We start from the raw sequence: 10,060 nt of genomic DNA, 5'->3' as shown, positions 1-10,060 counted from the left end.
ACAACACAACAGTTCTCTCGGTTACTTTAACTAATCTTCATTAACATAAGATTTATTGCAGCACTGATATATAGGAATGTATTCTTTTTCAATGAGTGAAGCGGCAAATGATTGTACATACAAAATACTGCGTTGCTACTGAATACTATGTAGCTTAAACTGAAAACAAAAAAAACAAAGAAGATTCAGTAGAAACTGTGGCTGTACAGTCATCTGATGCGAACAACTTATTTTTTCCTGTGTCTCCTTAAATCTAAAATCACACTCAGGGCGCTGGAGATCTGACTCGCGGAGGCCCACGCAGTAGTCAGCATGTTTTCAATCCCTCCAAACACAACAGCGGCTGATTTCTGTGATTAGTTCCCCTCTCTGGATGAATGGAAACCAATTAGAGAAATCAGCCTCTGCAGAGCCTGGATGGAGCCGAAGCCCAAACGTTCAGGCGATGCTGTAAAAACTGTTACACTGGTGTGATTTCCATCATTAAAAGCAAGACTCCGTATTCTGCCGGCTTCTCCCCTGCACGCTACCCGAACGTGAGCTCCACGTTTCCCTCTGCAAACAAACATCAGAGAGCTCCGTGCATGATTGCGGCAAGGCCGCTCCGTTCTGCTGGGGGTAATTGCCGGGATCAGCTACGTTGTGGTAAATATTGCTTTTTGATGAATGTCCTGCGAGGCGGGGGGCAGCTGGTCAGGGACCTGTTGGTGAAGTCCCAGGTCGGCAGGGGTCAGGGGGGCCGTGATCTGGACAGTCCCCCAGAGGACAATAAACAGGCTGGAGAGATACTGGGGTCAGGAGCAGCCTCAGCCAGTACCAAAGGTCAAGGGCCGCTAATTAAGTGGCTATTTCCTGCTATTCCCAAGTGACCGCTGGACTCAGAGAGAGACAAGAAAATGAATGAAGAAGTCTATAAATAGGAGGTTAATAAAACCTGTTAACTCGGAAAAAGTTATTGGAGAAGAATGGCATGTAATAAGACAAAAGAGGCTAATTTTACAAGAGGAAAAGAAATGAAAGAGAGGGTAGTTTTGTAAATAAATTTTTTAAAAAAAAGCTATTCTTTGCAAATTCACTGTATGTACATTGTGCCTCCAGATCAATATTCTCTCATTAGAATCAGTTTCTTCTTCTTTAAGAGGAAAAACAGCGAGGCAGGAAATCACCGCCACTTAGGCTGAGGAATCCAAACATTTTTTGGAGGGAAAGCGGGAGTTGGTAGGAGCTGTTTATGCCTTTCCAGCCACAGTGAATGAGCCTATGTGTATGAAACTTTAGCATAAGAATGGAGATGGGGGCCTGTGAACTCCTCCGACACTGACCTTTCTCTCAGGATGTGAATAGTATCACTCAAGGGCTGCACGGCAGCCTTTCAGTCAGACCCGAGCCTTGCCCTCTCCTAAACTTCTAATCAGGCTGATTTAATGTATCCTGCGAGTCCTTCCTGGCCACCCGACCCAGCGCTGCTTCAGAGGAGCGACCGTGCAGCCGGGCACGCACTTACCTCTGCCTCAGCGTGGCCCCCGCGCTTTGGGAAGTTAGAGGAGCTGGTTTGAAACAACAGGGGGCCCTTTTCTCCTTCCAGAGAGTCTCTTCATGATCAATTGGTTCCTCGTCCAAAGTGCCGACGCTTCGATTCACACACTGTTTTAGGAGACTGTGCAGAACATGGGGGATGAAAAAAAAAAGATATCGACTTTGGGTTTGGTCATTAAACATGGAAACATGGGACGTATAAAATGTAAATAACACTACACTTTACTGTACATGCATTTCATCCTATCAAAGCTTAGTAAAAATTAAATGCACTTGTTATTTTGTGTATTGATTTATACCATTATCTGTACAAGAGGCATATGCATAAATGTACTTACAGATGTTCAGCTCAGTATCTTTATTTATCTTTATGTCTGCATAAAATTTATTCTAATTTTAAAAATGCGTGTGAAGGAAAAAAAAATCCTGATGAATTTAGATGTAATGTTTGTTTTTTTAGTTTTTTTTTTTTTAATTGTGGCAATACAATGCAGTGCTGAAATAACTGATCACAGCATCACCTCTAAATTAAAGACTTTCCTAACTTAAACATGGCAGGACTATACACTATTTAACTGCTCTTCTGCATAAAAAAAGTTTTAACATGTATTTATGGACAGACACATGGCTGCAATATTTAAGGCATATATATGTATTTATTTATACCATAATCTATAATCAATAAACCGAGAAATGCATATAGAAAAGAATTTTTTTTTTTAGCTTCTTTGCATTTTTTTTTTTTTTTTTTTGTTAGATTACTTAAAAATCTCGCTGCTGTTTATCAATGACTCGATTTTTTAAAATTTTTATTTTATTTTACTCTTTACGACTTTTCATTAGTGTTCGCGGCTGAAGTGCCTCCGTTGATTGGTGTGTAACGCCATCAGTGCAGCATGTCCCGCCTCTTGCTGCGGCTCATTCCGGGGCTGTTACACTGTTAATAGGCGACCTGCGTAATGTAGTCCGGGTCCTCTGGGATCCAGCCTCCGCCATCACTCTTCTCTTCGGTTGCAAACTGCGTGGTACACACGCGTGCTTGTCAGGTGAGGTTTCAGTTCCGAATAAGGAAAGGTAAATGCAGTATTAGAGAGCTGTCGATGCAGAAACCTTTGGGCCCTCTTCACGTGGTTTGCTCTGAGGCGAAGCGACGTAAAAAATCATTTGTATTTTTTTGGAGCACAATTACGCAAAAACTTTTTTTTTTCCATGCTTTAAACACGTCTCCCCCACCGATAATCCAAGTGTCTGCTCGCTTTCCAGATCTTTATTTTAACCATCTTAAGAACTGCTTAATAACGATTGATTTTTCTTTATTAATCAATATGTGATTGTGTCAACAATAAAATTAAATCAAAGCCTTGCAGAGTGGAAACAGCTTTGACGCATAAATCAGAAACAGGCAAATAAAAACAAGTAGGATGCAACATTACAGCAGGAATAAAGTTTATTATAATTTGTGATTATTGCTCCATCTGGATATGTCCTTCTCATATTGCTAATTTAAAGCGCATCCAAGAGAAATGACATGCTGTCCAAAATGTAACCCAATATGAACGCGTTAATAGATGGTGTTAAAAACAAAGGGAATCAATCCGTTAAGCAGCCTGCAGGTTGTAGTTTTATTGCTTAATTATCGTCTCAAGTGTTCCAAAATCAGATAATTCATGCCTCTACTGATGCCTGCCTCAAAAGATGAGAGAAAGTTTCGTGTGTGTGATTCTGCTTGTGTGCCCATCACTGCCACGTCTGACATCATTCAGTGTGAGATCAGCCTCCTGCTTCCTCCTCTGGCTTTGTTCTGTCCCGCTGTACCGATTCAACGCTGTAAAACTTCAAAAAAAAAAAAAAATCCATTAAAGATCTTTAAATGTACACCTGAGCAGGACTAGGGCGAGCACCAGAATGCGTGCTTTGACGACTGGAAGCAGAAAATGTCAAAAACCCGTCCAGCCACAAAGGCTTCAAGAGGCGGCGGAGGGGGTGAAAAGCAAGAGAGAGGGCATTAGAGTGATGAGCCCATACTGAGACACGAGCGGCGCGCATGCTCACACAGCCAGGCGTGGAAAGGCTCATCAGGGCTGCACGCAGTGTGGGTTGGCATCTTTCAAAAAGCCACGTGAGGCTTCAGCCGTTCCCTCCTCTCGCCAGTCTGTCATGACATGCTGGCAGCCTGGCCGTGATTGGCTGAGCGCAGCGTGAGTCAGCAGTCAAAGGTGAAAGGTAAAATGCAGCACGGCTCCTTGTTAATGACGCTCGCCGCGTCTGCGCGACGTTTCCGTGCATTCACGGAAAAGGCAGAACGTGCGTTCGAGCCACCAGTGTTGAGGACAGGGAATTTAATTCGAGCTTTAATTTAAATCTGTATTCGTGCGGGGTGCACAGAGAGCCGAATGTGCGACGCAGTCTAACCATCTCTTTCGTATGTTGTCGCCATTAATTCTCCCCCCTCCCGAGGTCTCCGGGTTCATCTCTGCAGGAATTCAAAGCCACATTCCAACAGGCTGATTTTAGGGTGATTTACCATTCGGCATTTATATGGACACAAGGGATTCGAACCGTGTCTGATGTGTGGCTGCTGTGTTAGCCTTTGACCTCAGACTGTCTGGAGGGCCGCGGCGACAGAGAGTCAAGGTCAAGGGGAAGAGGGGGGTGGGGATGGGCGTAGGCAGCATCTGATGGGTGGAAAGGCCCTCCTGTCTGGGAGTGCAGAACCCAGACAGTCTCAGACGTCTATCTGAGGGGACACAGTGTCGCGTGTGAACCCCCTTTTAGATCCCCACGTCCTGCCCTGTCTGTTCCCACTCACCTCTGTGGCCCTGGAGGGGGAAAGTGGGGCCGCCGGCTGTGTGACGGTGCATGGCGGCGCACGGCATTTGAATGTCGCTAATCCTTTAGATGCAGATAAACACAAACCCGCAGACTTCAGTTTTGATTTCCAATCTGCTCGTCTGTCTCACTATAAAAGGTTTAATCTTTACGTCCGACGTTACGTATTCGTCTCTGTTCATCCGTGGCCTTCGTCAGAACCATGAGGGAAACGGTGTTTTATCAATGTTTTCACTTCCTAGTTCGGACTCCTAATGTTCATATAACTTTACATATAAAAAAATCTGTAAGTTCAATTTGTGTATTTGTGCACAATAGATTCTTAAATATTAAACTTTCATTTTTTTACTTGGCCCCTTCAAAAAAAAAAACATTTAACAAAACATTTTCACTTAAACAAGTCCCAAATAGCTAAAACAATTTAATTAGGCCTGCGCAATTTAGAAAACATTAAAGAAGTGTCCAAAAATTTGCATCTTTATATGTTTTAACTCTTCGGATGGGCCTGACTGACCCTTTGCCTAAACTCAGTTAACAGTGCATCAAATACCTGCATCAATACCAGTGCCCCACAACCTGGAATGAAATATTTTTACGTCTTTTCATGAAATGTTTGTGATTTATGTAAATAGGAATAAAACGAGGAACATTTATGAAATGATTTCAACTTCGTTGGCAACAGCATAGCTGCAGCAGTAAAGTGCTACTTGTGCTTCAGTGCATTATTCAAAATCCGTTAATATCACATGTAATAGAAATTGAAGAACTTTTAATTCTTTGCTAATCCCAAGTAATTCTGCTTTCACTGTATGTATGTTCAGTTACCTGATCAGAAAGACTTTCACTTACATCCTTGTCTCTTTTTCCTCAGTTCTACTCAAATGTCAGTACTGCTCATTTTAGAAGTTCGACCCCCTGGAGACAAGGTACCTCAATATTAGTCCAGTGTACGTTGGAGCAAGTTGTGTTGTGGCGAACCCTGAAAAACTTATCAAAGTTTTCGTTGCTGCGCATGAAAACCGCCAAAAAATACTGTAATTTACTCTGAAGGCCAAACATCCACGAAGTCGGAGTGGACTTTAAAAAGTCGCTTTACATTTGCCTTGAAGCGCCTTTATTTCCGTAGCATCTCCAAGGAGGCTCGTGGTGGATTGTGTGACTGAACTACGTCTACATGCAGGAGCAGCTCCCTCTGCAGGCATGAAGCGGTGCCACTTTTTTAATTTTAGGTTTTCATATAGTGCCACATATGCCTCCAGCCCCTCGTTTCACCCTGCCAACCGACGTAACCTGACATGGTATACTTATCCAGACACACACACACGCACACACACATTCACGGTCACAGATATAAGGCCCCCCAGACCTCCCGGGTGATCCGCAGTGGAGCGTGTAGCCACCTGTCAATCACCAGATCCCGGCTGCCTTAAGAGAGACATTTCGTGTGGGACAACGGCAGCCCGTCCCTCCCCATACATTCTGCCTCCCCTAGCAACCATCGCCGGATGACTGAGAGGCTTTGTCCCCTCACAACGGGAGTCCGCCATTGAACCCAGAAGCCCGTAGCAACCAGAATTAGAGGGTGCCAGAAAGGGGTCTTTTCTGTGAAACGGGGGTGAAAGCTCTGTTCTTGTCCCCACGTCTGGGATTCATATCATGGGCCTGAATGGCGTCCCCTCCTCCTTTTAAATGCTGGTGTAACGGAGCGTATGAAGGGGCTAGCGGCGAGCGGATAGGATCATGGTTAATCTGCTGTTCCTCTCCACTGTGGTCCGATAGGGACACTTAAGCAGCTTCTGTGGCGTGGGGAGGCCTGGAGATACCTGCAGCGAGCGGAGCTGGGAGGTTCCCCCTAGCAGGTTGCAAGCGGTGATGGATGGGCAGCAGTGGAAGAGGACGTTCACAAGTTGACAACAGTATAAAAACACCCGTGTCAAGGTGCAGACTTAGACTCTATTGGCCCCATGGGGAAATTATTTTCCACAGCCCGTCCCCAATCCACAAAGTCCACATTTTTAAAACGGTATCAAACACTCTGACCCCTTTTACCGAGGCCTTTTGTTAAAGGCAGCTGTGGCAGCAGGTATCAGGCTTTTTCCAAAGAGAGCCCTTCTGCACCTCAGTGCTCCGTATTTTTTCCCTGAGGGGAGCGGGGTGAAGTGGGTGTTTAGTGGGTGTGTGTGATGTCCTGTCCTGCCAGCCGGTTGTAAACTCCAGCATGAGTAAAACAACAATGCATCAAAAAGATTGAGAGCGTCTGCAGGAAACAGTAAGGCCCCATGGAGGTGATATGTGATAATACACGATTATTTACATGTAACAGTCACACAATTCCCATCAAGACACGGTTTAATTGATTAAAAGGAGTGTTAGAAGATGCAGAGTCTGTTTCACGGTGTTCAGGATGGTTATTGCAGATGGAAACAAGGGAACTTTCTGACTGGAAGGAGCGGTGTTATACTTACAAATAGTATCAGTCGACTGGGTGAAGGATAGACAGGTGTCAGTCTCAGTGCCCAGATATTTGATATAAGAGACACACAACTCTTTGGTCTTTGTGACGTTCAGCTCGAGTGAGCCCTCACTAAAAGTTTTCACCAGGCCGTTGACTGTCTGCTGGTCTGCAGCCGTGTCATCCGCATAGCTGAAAAGTGCCATTCAGCATTTAACAATATTTACCGTGATGCATTAAGGCGTCAGCGGCAGTTTGCTTGTGCAGCTGGAAAAGACGAAGGTTTTACTTCTTTAAAGAGCTCTGCTGTGGAAGCATTTTAGTCCAGGAGTTGGCTCAGAAGTCTTATCTGCAAGTTACACACAGAGGTCGCCCTGGTCTGTGCGGGTATACGCTACAGGCCAAAAGTTTGGAAGCGACTTTGAGTTTCTGTTCACAAAAAACAGCATGAGTTCTGTGTATTTTGGGATGGTTACTGCACGATCAGACTTTGCTTTTATTGATATGAACCATTCTCCTCAATTTACCTTTAGGTGTACGTTCATGTTACCAGACCATTGTATTACCAGACCTATGTCAGCAGAAAAGAAAAGAAAAGAAAAGAAAAGAAAAGAAAAGAAAAGAAAAGAAAAAAGGATTTAGTCTTAGAGAAGATTTGCAAGAGTAAAAAAAAAAAATCGCAGTTTTCACAATTCACTTTAAAGCTCTGGCTTTTGAGAGTCCGTACACAAATATCCATTGTGGAATGAATGCCTCATATGTTAGAGGTTATGTTGAAGAAAGCAAAGTTCTAAGCAAGAAAAACTCAAATACCTGATAATTATAGTAAAAATGTCTTCTGATAAGTTGCTCTTTATGTAGAAATTTGATCTTGCTTCTATAAACTTTTAGTGAATAAGTCTATATATATATAACAGTAGCTAAACTACCTCTTATCTTTTTACGAGTTCAGCCTTTGTTTGAGATAAATGAGAGAGCTGCTGATTCAACTGTGTTTTCACTTTGGAGCCTGTGGTCTGCAGTACTACTGAATCATGCATTGTATTGCACCGACACGTGTTTCTATTATTCTCACATCCCCATTTCAGTCAGTGATCTCGGCTAAGTAACAAACACTTTTGCACTCTAATTCAATAAAGTTTACGCCACAACACCACAAACAATACGATGCATTAGCTAGAGTGCATATTGTAATGTAGTCCCGGTATCATCTATGCAGTCACTTTTGTGCAGGAGGTCAGTGCTGTTACAACACTGTTGCTGATTCAAGCTTTTTAATAACTCCATGATGTACAGTTGTTTCATAAAGTCTTTAGCGCTTTGCACAATGATAGTGGCTCAAAATCCAAATACGTGAGTAAATACCTCAGGTAGTCACTTTCGATCGCTGTTTGGGACACAAAATCCCTCTGAGAAGTTGTTACTTCCTGCTACACAGTCTGTTTTGGGTTATACATCGGCACATGTCAGAAAAGCTGTTTAAAAATCTCCGGTAGAACTGCTGATACTGAAAACACTGGATCGTTACGACAACCATGAGCAGATAGAGAAGAAACTTCCCCAGTTTATGGACAGTTTTATGGACTTGTGGCTTCTTTCGCAAAGGCTTTAACGGCTCTCTTTATAACGGGGGGGAACACACGCCTGAATGCTCCTCTAACCACTGCGGACCCTCGTAACTGTAAAGCGAATTCACTGACGTTTTACTCACTGAGTGAATGACACATATCTGTAAAACATGAATGCTCTGTTGTATTCGTGGGATAATGGTCAACAAAAAAGCCAAATAGCCACAATCAGGTGCTCCAGCGTGACCCCCCACGTTGCATTTAGCTCGGCAGTGTACATTTTTCCGCGCATAGAAGATCACAAAACTAATCTCAGCCCACAAACAACAATCGCTGGCATGTAGAGAAAACATGCTTTTCCTGGTATGTTCTTTATCATTAATGAGCGTCTCCGCGCCCCCCCCCCTCCCCATATGGGAGTGTGTTTTGTGCGGCTCCCCATTCTGAACAGCGCTTGTTCCCACCCTCTCCCTCCCTCCGCCTGTCAATCAAGGATCGTGATTGAGCCCGGATGGCAGGCAGTCAGTCACCAGCGAAGAGAGTGAGGCCTCGCTCTCTGCCCGTCCCTCCCCCTTTTCATGCCCCCTTGCGTCCTCAAGTTTTCGCATGTTTACCTTCTCCTCTCCTCCCGTCTCCCTGTACTGCTCATGGGAGTCACACATCTGTCTTTTTTCTTTCCCTCCCAGAGGCGACCACATTTCCTCAGATGCGGACGCGTATCAACCTCATGACTGAAAGGACTTGAATCATTTTTAAAATAAGTCTGATTTAGTTTTAACAGAGCTCCACGTTTGCCCTTTAAGTGGCTGATGAATAAACATGAGAAGAGTTGGAGCGGGAATGGTATGGAAGTAGGATAAGAAGAGGCCCGGTTTGTGTGTGTGCATGTGTGTGTGTACGTATGCATGCGTATGTATTGTTGGGAGGGGGAAGGTGAGGAGGGCAATAGGGGAGCCTTTCTTCCCAGCAGGGCTGCATCTCGTTTAATTGGAGCACTTGTGGCACCATTACCTCCTTTACTCAAACACGTTACTGATGACAAAAGAAAACAGCGCTAAGCCTGCCTTTGTTAGCGAGGAGCCTGGATGAGGGGATGGATTCCACGCTGCTACTCATGTGTGGGAATCACCCACACTCCCACCATGAGCTGCTGCTGCTGCCGCTGCCACTGCCGCCATCGACCAGTGACACACCACAGCCGGATGGAAGGGAGACATGGCGCACGGAAATTCAAGAAAACGTCCTCAGAAAACGACTGAAAAAAGAGCTGCTCCTTCGAATGCAGCAGTAAACTGCGCGGCGACATTATTTGCAGTTCAGCCTCTCCGACCAGTCCGTTCCCCCAGTGTCGTCACGGGAATTCTCCCGATCAATTTAGATGATTGACTCCGCCCGAGACCTTGATCTTTGGCTAAACCCTGACACGAGGTCACGATAATAAGGCTGATCGCTGGCTTGTTTTCGGTCACCACATTGTCTCCGGAGAGCAATAAGGGTTCGACCTTTAACCTCAGACTGACCCCGCTCACGAGGCGACCCCGAAGGCCTCTCAAGTGAAGGAAGTGGGTCGGTTCCCCTGCGTTTTCAGTCAATTATTCTGAAAGGAAATGTTCATTTTGAACATTCAATGTTAAACGCATTAAATTTCTAAAAAAAAAAAACTATACTTCAGACG

The sequence above is a fragment of the Mugil cephalus genome, chromosome 10, assembly GCF_022458985.1.
Source record: "Mugil cephalus isolate CIBA_MC_2020 chromosome 10, CIBA_Mcephalus_1.1, whole genome shotgun sequence".
Lineage (NCBI taxonomy): Eukaryota > Metazoa > Chordata > Actinopteri > Mugiliformes > Mugilidae > Mugil > Mugil cephalus.
Note: the sequence above shows the minus strand (reverse complement) of the source record.